The sequence below is a fragment of the Zalophus californianus genome, chromosome 10 (genome assembly GCF_009762305.2).
Source record: "Zalophus californianus isolate mZalCal1 chromosome 10, mZalCal1.pri.v2, whole genome shotgun sequence".
Taxonomy (NCBI): domain Eukaryota; kingdom Metazoa; phylum Chordata; class Mammalia; order Carnivora; family Otariidae; genus Zalophus; species Zalophus californianus.
The window spans coordinates 16,643,925-16,656,211 of NC_045604.1; positions in this window are offsets into that span (position 1 = coordinate 16,643,925).

Sequence of the window (12,287 nt, forward strand, 5' to 3'; positions counted from 1 at the left end):
GATGGTTGCTATTTCCTTGTTGAACTTCTCATTTTGTTCACACATTGCTTTCCTAATTTTGTTTAGCTGTCTGTGCTTTTTTGTGGTTCACTAAACTTCCTTGAGGATTATTCTGAATTACTTTTTTGACAGTTTGTAGATCTCCATTCCTTTTGGGTCATTTATTGGAGCTTTATTAGTTTCCTTTGTTGGTGTCATATTTATCTTATTTTTCATGATGCTTAATTCCTTATATTGGTATCTGCAAATTTGAATAATTAAGCTTCTATTCCAGAATTTTATAGGTTTGTTGTAGCAGAGACAGTTCTTCATCCATCAGCTTAATTTTTGTTTCTGTGTGTGTGTCCCCTGATATGTCCTTAGGCAATTGGGGCCTGCTACTATGGTCTATTTCTGAGGAAGGCAACTGTTTGTGTTCTGAGGATGGGGATGGTGATTGTATTGTGCCACTGGCTGAAAACAGTTGGGTAAGACTTGGTTCCCTATACCCATGAGGCTCTAAGATGGGGTCCATGGTTGCCTGGATTCTCTGGTCAGGCTTACTAGATGATCGGGACTGGGTACTATATACAGTAGTAGATGAGACTATGAATTAGCTTTCCTGCCCTGGCCAAGCACAAAGACAAAACCCAGGACCTTTACAGTTCTTTGCTTGTGAACTCAAATCAACCCAGAGTGTGCACTAAATTTGCTGGTCAGGTGAAGCCACCAGTTTTGCTCTGTGGTTGAGGGAAGCCATGAACTGTACTCTCTGTTTAAGTGCCACTGTACATAGGGTGGTTGAACGATCTGTGAAGCTTCCCATGTGCTCTGGTTAGGGTCCCTGGTTGGACAGGCTGAAGGATGAATCAAGCAGCAAGCAAGGCTATGAATTAGGTTTCATTCCCAGGTACAGTGGAAGAAGCAGCTCTAAAGCAGGTAAAGCTTTTTGTTGTCTTAATTCAAGCTGACCTATACTCCAAGTTTCCTGGCTCAACAGGGCCACTGGTTTTGCTCTGCCAACTATCAGTGCTCACTTCGGCAGCACATATATTCTGCAAACTATCAGCTCTGCCTGTCCACACTCAGCTTGAGGACTGCTGGGCTGCACAAATTCCAGGAGTTGTCTCCAGCCCTACTGGTCAGATGGGGCTGGAAAATGCTCTCCACAGTAGGTGGGGCTATGTCTCAGATCCCTTGCTTAAGCTGGAAGGGGAGAGTCCTCTCTAGGCAATTCTCATTTCCCAAATATGCTTTCTGGTTGTGAGGGGCAGGGAGCTACCTTCAGCCTTAGCTATGAATTAATCCCCTGCCTGTGTATAACATGGGAACACTCCATGCCTGGTAATGGCTTTGCTCTGGGACTATCAGCTCTGCTCATCTGCCTTTCAGCTCAAGCACCTCTGGGCTGCACAGCTTCTAGGAGTTGTTATTAACCCTTTTGGTCAGATGGTGCCAAAAGGCTGTCTCCACAGTGGGCGAGGGTTTGACTTACTGCCTTGCCTGGGCATGGGAAAACTGGGCTCTAGGGTCAGCCAAACTTCTTGCTTGAGGTTCTAAATCAGCCAGATCTGCCCTCTGCAGAGTTCTCTGAACAGAATGCACCCTCAATGTGGTTCTACAGATGATCAAAACCTCTAATTAGAATTAATACTTGAGAAATGCAGATACAAATCTGGTCCACTGTGGTCTGTGTGATGGTTGTTGAGAGCCCCTTCCCCCTTCTTCACAGTCAGATTCCCCATGGTTGAGCCCAGCACATTCCACTGGGGCTAGTTGTTCTTTTTCCCCACTGGAGGACACTGAGGCTCAGAGGAGACCTCTTCTCGAGGTGCTGTGCTGGCCTGGGGGAGGAGCACCATGGTCATCATGTAGCCACTTCTCTTAACTTTCTATTACAGTCTGTCCTGGTCTCTGTGGTGCAGGGAGGGCTTCCGTCTCACCTCTGTGTTCTAGGATTCTCTCAGTGGTATCTTGTTCTTGAATCATGTTAGTTGTTTGTCTTGTGAGTGGGGAGTGAAGTCAGGAATAACGTATGTCATCATCTTGGTGATGTCACAAGAATTCACTTTTGGCGAAAAGAGGGGATTGCAATGCAGGATGCCATGTGCAACAACAGAGGTGAGTTCCAGGTGCTTTGCGGGAATGAAAGAGGGAGGTAGAGCATTCACGAGGGTTTCATAATGATTCTGGAAGAATAACATTAAGAAAGCAATCAAATAAACGAATCTGGTAGAAAGCTATGTCAAAAATGTAAGTGGCAGTGAAGTATATGTTTTAAGAATTATCATTTTGAATTGCTTTGAAACCATTAAGAAAAACACTGCCGAAAAGGTTTTAGGGATTATAATAGCACACATTTTTATTGATTTCCATTTGACTGTTTCCTGCTAGAGGTAATGTCAAACAAAAATTTGTTTCTATTTGGATTCATTGTTCTATCTATGGCTGCTTGGTGCTGCAAAGCTGAGCCAATGACTGGATAGCACTGGGGAAGTCCCACTGACAGAAACTGTTCATCCCAAATGCTTTATTCTTCAAGCACCGCATTTTCTCCAAACCTGCATTTCCATCATGTATCAAACACTTACTTAGTCCTTCTTTGTTTTTCTTTCTTTTTTTTTTTTAAGTCTAGCCCTATGTTTTTCTTCTCTATGTCTTTCTCTCTCTTTGTAATACTTCTGTCTTTGATGTCTGTTTACCTCCTGTTTCTTGTTCCAGGATAGACATCATGGGCAATGAACAGAAACCCATACTATGTCCTTCTGCTACACCCACCTAGATCTCCAACTCCACTGTCCCAGCACTCTAGTGTCCCCCAGTTTGGGCTAAGGACACTAAAAAAACAATTAATACTACCCACATTTTTGAAAGTGGGGAGAAGAGAGGTAGAACTTTACTTTTTTACCATTTAGGCGAAGCTACAATCTCCCCAGATTCCTCCTACCCATATATTCAACTCTTCTCCCTCATTGCACACTTTTCTTTTTCTCCCTTTTAGAATCACTGTAAAATATGCCTTTAAAGAAAATCAAAGTAAGATGATCGTCTTCTCACATACTGCTCCCTTTTTGCAGGTCCCCTGAAATTAAAGCAAGTGTCAGCCTCAATCTCTCCTTCTTGAATCATTGATTTTTTAATCTCATATTCTTCCACACACAGCTACAAATTGCAGCTGTCTGTCACTCTGGTGTGGACGGGAGAAGAAAGGCTATTGTTTCAGTGAGTGAATTTGACGGTATGCAAAGTGATACTACAGTTGAACTCTGCATCCAGCCAGAGATCAAATATTGGAGATCAAATATTAGACCTACCTATTCAGCTACATTCCAGCCCGCTTAGTAAGAGGAGGATGCACAAAGCACACACACGCACTCTTATTCTATGTCTTTTCTTTTTTCTTTCTGTCTCTGGGTGTTCTGTTTCTCTCCATTATTTTCAACACTTTAATTCTTTATTTAGGTTAGCTTATGTTTTGCACAGAAGACAAAACTTCTTTTAAGCATCACAACTATTGCATAAACAAAGCTGCCTTGAAGCTATTTTGTACATATGTTTTTCATTTACTGAAGGCAGGGGGTGCTATATGCAAAGAAATTAGCTTCCGTAACTAGGTAACATTTCCAAAGACAGACACCTGCAGACATTTATAGCGCCACGTTATAGAACAGCTTTAAAATGTATCATTTCGCTCAGATGCTGCCAAATGTACTATGATGCATGTCCTTACTGAGATATACAGACAGCAAATGTCACACACATATTCTTCTCATCGAAGAAGCAATGTGTTGTAACTAATAATGATTTCTCTAAATCGCAGATTAATTGGTGTGCAATTAATTTGGCATATCCTAAATGTAGCAGAGTATCCTTCACCTGAGTTCATCTACAGCAATAAAACATTTTTTAAGATTATATTGCTGGAATGCCCAGATAACATCCTTCTCAACAAAAACTCCAATCTTCCACTGCTGACTAGATAAATGAGAAGTTAGAGAAAATAAGAACTAAACATCTCGTTTTTCCTTCCAAATAACTGACATATCTTGAATTTGTTTCCTCAAATGGTTAAGATTTTGAAATATCTCCCTATATAACTTTGAAATGGATAAAAGGAAAAATAAGGTGCAGTGAACATGATTCACATGAATTACAAGTACTAAAGGTAAAATGTAGTACAGAGTATTACATAATTTCAAAAGCTTCCTAAAAGAGCTAGAACTACAAACTTTGAAAGGTCAGTGAATATTGAAGTGTTTTGCCATAAGGATAAAAAGCCTCAAGGACAGGCAATTTGACTTGTTCAAAAAAAGGTATTATTTCTCTAAAACATTCACTTTTGATATTTTCCCATATTATAGTTATCTGCAGACTAGATTGTACAGGATAGATACAAAAGACACTTCAAAAACTTTTTTGCAGCAAGCAAAGCCCAACATCCAAAATGAATTATCCAAGATGAAGTATTCATTTCTATGTTCAAGTCTTCCCAGGCATTCAGAAGATGCCAGAGTAAATTTGAATGTTTGGTGAGACTAATAGAAAGTCAGATCAGTAAGAGTGAATCTCTAGGGCCAATTTCTAGATTCTCAGATTCAACAATCTAAATGTGAGGCCGTATTTTTTTTAAAAAAAAAAGTTCAAAATGTCAAGTAATAAGATAATTAAAACCACCAAATATTAGTAATGATCCAATCAATTTATGTGAAGTCAGTGATGAATAGTAATTTGCATTTACTGATGCTCTTTGTATTTGGAAGTTTCTCAGTATGGAACATTTGTAAAAGCTACTGTCATATTGAATACAAAACTGAGTCCACTTTAATACCTAGTAATAAATTAGTTGAATTGTTTGCTTGTCAAGGGGATAGCCTAGAGAGAGTAGAGCCACCCACCTGCTGACTCAATACTCCAGAAAATTAAGAAAAAATAAGTAATAATGATAGCAGAGTAGTAAAGCAAGAGCAGAAAAAAATTAATACATTTCATTTGTGATGACTATAGGCCAAGATGTAAGGAAAGGATGCCATGATTGCTACTGATTTTCATTCTTGGGAGCTTTGGACAGAAGTTCTAATTAAGATAAGTCAAGAAATACAATGTATTATAATATAATATGAGTCAAGATATATCAAGAAATATATGTATATATTATTTAAAGATATAATTATATCTTTAAGATATTTACCCATATGCTATAAGATACATTTTTTTTTTTTTTCTGGGTAAGTGATGATTACTTGGGCTTACTTCATGAAATACTGTATTCATTCCTTGGCGGCAGTAAAAAAAAAAAAGGGAAATGGAAAGATAAAGAAGACACATTCTATATCGTCAAGAGTGTTTATAGTCCAAAGGAGGAAACCAAGAATCAATCAAATAATACAATTGCAGGACAGAGGAAGAGAAAGGACAATTGCTGGATGTGTACTGCTTAGAACAAATGCAATCTGGTGAAAAAAAAAAAAAACACAGAGACTGAAATAAATTTCTAGGTTCAAATATTGGCTCAGCTTCTCACTAGCTCTGTGATCTTTGGGCTTGTTCTTAATCCCTCTGAGCCAGTTATCTCATCAATAACACAGAGATAAAACTGCCTTTCATTTTGTCATTAGGAGGATTAACATTAACAAGAAAGTGTATGTAAAAGTACTTGACTCATGTTAAACACACAAAATTGGTACTCCTCTCACAATCTGTGCTCATTAAAGAGGGCACCTATTGCATGGAGCACTGGGTGTTATACGCAAACAATGGATTATGGAACACTACATCAAAAACTAATGATGTAATGTATGGTGATTCACATAACATAATAAAATAAAATTAAAAAAAAAAAAGACCAAATGCCAGTGTCCTGGGAAACTTCTGAGTCTGCTTCTGTGCTCAGAGGCAACAAAGCAGACACTGATTGGCTCCCTCTCCTCTTCAATCCTCCTCTGCCTTTTATGCTGGTTTAAAGGCAGAAGTCCATTACCTGGATGGGTGGGAGAGAGAGGTTTTAGTGGCCAGAGGAGGTCGAGAAAAACAAGATCTTGCTTAAATCTTAGCTTATCGGGGAAACTTGAGTTGAGGGAATAAGTTGAGGGATACTTCAGAATGGCATAAATGAGCTCAGTTTAAAGAAACACGATTAAAATCAAGCCAAATCCCATATTGTTGAATTCCCAGCTGAATTAAGGCTCTTTAGTTTATTTCTCCCCAGATTTCATATGAGAAGCCTACAAGAGTGGGCAGGTGGTCTCAGTTGTGAGGAAAGAGCATCTGTGGCAGCTGGGAATCAGAAAGAGCAGAAAGACCCTGACTTGCATAGGAAGAAAGACGTTCACATAAATTCATTCTTATAACCGGTATTTATCGGCCATTCACTGTTTCAGGTTCTGGAGATATAACAATAAAAAAAAAAAGATCTGCATTCATGAAACATATTCTAATGGAAGGTCAGTCAAGAATCAAGGCAACACGTATGCTAGATGATAATAAACGATAAGGAATAAAATCCGTGGGGAGAGGGAAACAGGCATGTCATTGGGGTATAAAATCTCAGGCTAGCCAAGAGAGGCCCTAGGGATAGGCAACATTTGCGTAAAAATGCAAAAGAGTTGAGGGAAAGCATTGTGAAGACAATTGGGGGAAGAGAATTTTAAGCAGAGAGAATAACACGTACAAAGCCCAGAAGTAGGAGCATGCTCGGTTCCTGTTTGAGGAGGAGCAAGGGCATCAATGTTGATAGAGTGAAGCGGGTGAAAGAGATGTAAACAGGAGATGGGGTTAGAGAGGTGGCAGCACAAGATCTGCTATTGCCTTGGAGGCCAGCTCACCCTGGGTGAGACAGGGAGAGGGGCATGGGTAGCTTTATCAATCAGCCACTGTCACAACAATTCAGCATAACAAATCATTCCTAAATTAGCGCAGCAACAATCATCTGTTTTCACTCAAGCATCTTTGGCTGGGTTGGTCAGTTGATCTAAGCTGGTCTCAAATGAATTTCTTTCCAAGACAAAGAGCACAGGTCTGATCAGTGTCTCTTATGCTCCTATGACCCATGAGCTTACCCGTCTCCCTGTTCTCCCCTCCAGGGTCATAAGGCATATTTAGCATCTTAAGGATGAGAATAAACCAGTGAACTATGAAAAAAAAATTATTTTCATAGTAATGCTAGAGGTACATGGCAGGAATTCAAATGCACAAGGACAGTTCAAGTTTCTGCTTGTGTTGCATCCACTAATATTTCATTGTCCAAAGCAAGTCACATGGTTGACTCCAAAATCAAGAGGCTGGAGAATGCACTCTATCTCTAGTGGAAGAAATATTAGGGTGTCTGGGTGGCTGAGTCGGTTAAACATCTGCCTTCAGCTCAGGTCAAGATCCCAGGGTCTTGGGATCGATTCCCTCGCTGAGCAGGGAGCCTGCTTCTCCCTCTCCCTCTGCTACTCCCCCTGCTGTGCGCTCTCTCTCTTTCTCTCTCAATCTCTCTGTCAAATAAATAAATAAATAAATAAAATCTTCAAGGAAAAAAAGTAAAGTCACATGGCAAAGGGTATGGATGCAAGGGCTAACTAGACTGTTGTGGCCCATAGTTCAATCTATGACAGAGATTTAAGCAAAGGAATCTTTGACTAACTTTGGTTTTTAACAGGATCACTTTATCAGCTGTTGAAAGAGACTGAGGGAGGAAAGAAGTTGAAGAAAGATCAGTCCAAGAGTGATGATGGTGGCTCAGATCAGGGTGATTAGCAGTGCAAATGGCAAGGAAGGTTTGCATTCAGGTTAAATTTTGAAATTATAGCATGACATTTGTCAAAGAAAACTTACACTGGACAGATTAAACAGGCAAGGGAGACTTTGTTTAAGACTATTACAATAAGGGAGAGAGATTGAACTCAATTCTGCTAAAAACAAAAAATTAAGTGCTGGGACAAGCAAGTGGAAGTGTAAGAGGGGAAGTTGGTGATTTAGTCATCTGTGTCTGCTAATTGTTCCTTGTCAAAGTTAGGCTCCTAACCTTGCACAGAGACTGGAAGATGAAGGCACTATCTCCTTCAATGATTACATTTCAAAAGGAGGGTTCCCAGATCCTAGAGAAAGAGATTCCTGGCAAAACTGGCAAAAGACTGGGAAGGAAATAATCTACATTTCAAAGAGATAACTAATTTGCAATTTCAAGTTTTCTAAAGTAATGTTCTATGAAAAGAGAAGTCAGGGACATACAGTCAGGAAGAAACCTGTCTAAAGTTTAGTCACGCCAAGGGGAATATTATGGCCATCTTGGTCACAGTCAAGTGCGTGGACTCTGGCATGAGACCGTCTAGGATAAATTCTGGCTCCTCTACTTCCTAACTTGTGACCTTAGAGTGGTTACTTAACATCTTTGTGCCTCAGTTGTTTTTTCATTTATAAAATGGGCATGATAATGTTCCAAACCATAGGATTAGGTGAGGATTAAAGTACTTAATACATATGTACAGCAGCGTTCAAGGACGATTCCTGGCCTGTAGTAAGCAATAGCTATTATTTTTAAGATCAAGCTAACAGATTCTCCTAAGGAGTCAGAGATCAGGTATGAGAGGAAGAGAGGAATCAAGAATAACTTCAAAGTTTTTTTTGTTCGTTTGTTTTTTGATTTGTTTTGTTTTTATCTGAGCTACTGCAATGATGCTTACGGAGGTAGGGAAGGTGTAGGTACAGATTTTATTACACGGGAACTGCTAAGTCCAAAAAAAAAAAAAAAAAAGAGTTCAAGTTTATGAGCATTCAGAGGAAGGATTAAATTAGGTAATGCCATTTCTCTTTCTTCGTTACAAAATATATATCATATACTGTATTTTAAGAGTTCTGAGTAGGATGTTAGGAAATTTTCATTTTAACTCCTTCCTCTACTCCAAATGAGACATTGGTAGCCATAGGGAAAGAGATATTAGGCAAAGATATTAATGATTGTAAGCCTTAATTAAAAAGAACAAAATGCTATGGAAACTACTAGAAAGAGTTTGGTTTTTAACCTGAACAGTACTTATTTGTGCCGTTAAGGAATCAGCCTTAGTTCAGAAAGCAAAGTATTTCCTTGAATAAATGTACAACCTGCAAAAGCTATGCCTTGTTTACCACAGTGTCATCAGTTCCCAGTGCAATCCCTGCCACACAAGTGTGCTCAATAAATATTTATGGAATGAATGAAACCATAAACTGACGCTTTAGGTTTAGAGTAGTTGTGTCCACATGAATATTGCTTTGTAATACTGTGAATTATTTGACTTGCAGCTCTGTGCTATTCTGCTAGGCTGCAATTTGCTGACTGATAGATCAATATATTAAAATTCTCAACTTGAGGTTTTCATTAGCATTTTTAGACAAAGAACAGGGCCAGCAGGGTAAATTTCATCCAAACTCTTGATAGGATTACAACCCAATAATTGTACAATTGATGACTACCTTAAAAATGATTACAAAATAACAATTGGGAATTCACTTCATATAGATCAGTTTTCCTAATGTGGTGGCTTCTTTTTTCTTTTGGTTAAGGATTAAATAATATGTTTTTGCATAAGACTTTCCTACTACTAAGGCTAATGGTTATTGGATTTATATTTTGTATCCCTCCCATGCTCCCTCCCTTTCTTCTTTTCTTCCTCTAATCCTTCCTTCTTTCACTCTTTCTTTCCTTTCTTCCATCATCTTTTTTTCGAGAGAAATTCTGATTTCTGAAATAAGACCCAGACATACAGAGTTGCCAACAGAGAAATATTTTTAAAACTCATAAAGTCGGAGTTGTATTGTGAATATTATTTGCTTATTTTTTTATCATCCTGATTCATAAATTCTTGGAAGAAACATAGTTAAAACCTTTCCTCAAAGAGAGAGAAGGAGATCCATAGGAGTCTGTTGCAAATGTGTTATTATCTGAAGTATTGAGTAATTGCCTTATGGTGGGATTCTTTAATCATTTGGGACTTCATTAGGCTAATAGTGATTCCATACTCCATTTAACAGAAGAAATAATTCGGAGGAGAAAACCAAGAACAAATACAAACAAAGTTGAATTACTTAACACAATTACAATCATTATTTTTAGCACTTTTCACATTTAAAGTCCCTTAAAACAAATACGCAGTTTATTTCATGACTGAGAGAAGAGAGATATTTTTAAAGAAACAAATGTCAGATTTAATAATTCCCCCATAATATTAGCATAATTTCCTTTGTGTTTGTTTCTCAAAAGCTTCTGCATGAACTGAAGTTTTGAGTCCTAACTCATTTTCGATGCCTTTATCAGAGCTCTTTCACATCCCCATCTGATTGTGCTTTTATGGTAGCATAAGTTCAGTGTTAAGTCATACACTCCCTCAGCCTCTTAAGTGGTTAATGATTTGTAAACAAACATTTAAAAGCTAATTAAGAAAACCTAAATTCTTGTGAAAAATTTTTCCCTAGTTTGATCCAATTTTTGTAAATTGAATCTGGGCAGGGTCCTTGGGTGGGCAATATTTTATTCCACGAGCATTTGTACAGTCTTCCAAGGGCCTCCGAGGAAAACGCCTTGAGGTACCTTTGACGGAGTTGTGTGGGCTTCATTAGCAAGATCTATTCTAGGTCACAATATCTGATACCATTGTGTTTATTTAAGTTGGTGCTGAAAGCATTAAGTTTGAGTTGAGGTCTGATATTGGTGGGCAAAGAAAAAATGAGAATGGATTATATATTTTTATTTTTTATGTGGTATTAAAAAATTAGTGAACTTTTTTATATATTGAAGAGGTTGGTAATAAAATAATATTTGTGATGGGCAAGGAATGAATTTCTTTTTTAATTCTTTAACTTTATGAAAGATATATTAGAAAACACATAAGAAATGTACATAGTTATTTTCATTCTGTCTCCTATTATTTCCATTGATTGCTTCTTTGTCTACCCAAAGATGGCATGCCTTACGAGGGCAGAAATTCTGTTTACCTGTCTTTCCTAATTAGGAGTTTATTTCAGTTCTCCACCTAACCTCTTTGACATCTCATTGCAACCCAGGCGTGAGTTAAAATATTTCAAATTGATTTTTATTATTTTCATATATGCAACCAATTATAGTAACATTCATTTCTCCTTCCTTATTATTTATTGCATATTCCTTAATATGAAAGTACTTACAAGATATACATTAAATTTCACTGTATTCTCCAATACACTGGTCAGTCTGGTGAGTTGTTTGAGAATGCTCATTAGTTGTCAAGATGGTTGCCGTAGTATCATACAGCACCGATGAGTCAATAAACTATCATATTATAGTAAACCCTCCATTCCCAGTACTCTTATCGTTTATTTCCATGAGGATATTTGGTGGGAGTTGAGTGGTATAGGAAATCAATAGTCTTTATTTTATTTTATTACCTTTTTAAAAAGTTATATTTGGTTGCCTTAAAAAGTTACAGATTTTCTAAGATTTTTTAAAAATCAGGTTTGATAAATGGGAAATTATCCATTTGTGTGTATAACTATATCTAGATGTTTAGTTAATGAATATATTAAGATATTTTTCAGAGTAAAGAATTGCACTGTTAATGCTGTAGATGTGCTTCAGAGAACGAAGTAAGATTAAGATGCCTTGACAACAAATTCAGTTGTTTACATCTACTGTAGTATGTGAAGACTGAAGTAATGCATTGACCTCCATGGGTCTTTAGGCACCAGGGAGAGTTTAACTGAGTATCATTATGTTACCATTAAAACATAAGCTAGTTTTACAGAGAAAAGCTGTTTCCCTTAAGAGGAAGATAAAACGAAAGTTTAATGCCTAGCTTGGCTGTTAGTACACAGGAAGTATACACAAATAATCAAATCTTACACATGTAATTCTTATATTTCAGTAGCATTGATTCTGAAGAACACAGTGGATTACATTGAAGTGTAGAAGTCTTTTATGCTTTCATTAATTAGTTTTCTTTTTAAATTCAACCCATTCCTTCTTTAAATTATTGAATGAGGAGTTGGGATTGTAGTTATGAACATATGTAACTCTTTAAATTTGTAAGTGTTGTAAATATAAACTTTTCTCAATATTATTTGATTAATATGTAAGAAATCTGAAAATGGATGCTTATTAATCACAAGATTGCCAGAGTGGGGAAATGGATCAACCAACAAAGCCAAAGTATTTTTTAAATTTCTAAAAGGTTTTTTATTTTTTATTTTTCTGGAGATTGACTCTTACTTGACTTAAGGAAACAATTGAAATAGAAGCAGATGGCTAGGTAATGTAAGATAGATCATTTAAACCTCATATTCTTCATATTCTTTTTTGGAGCTCAAATCCTTTGGCC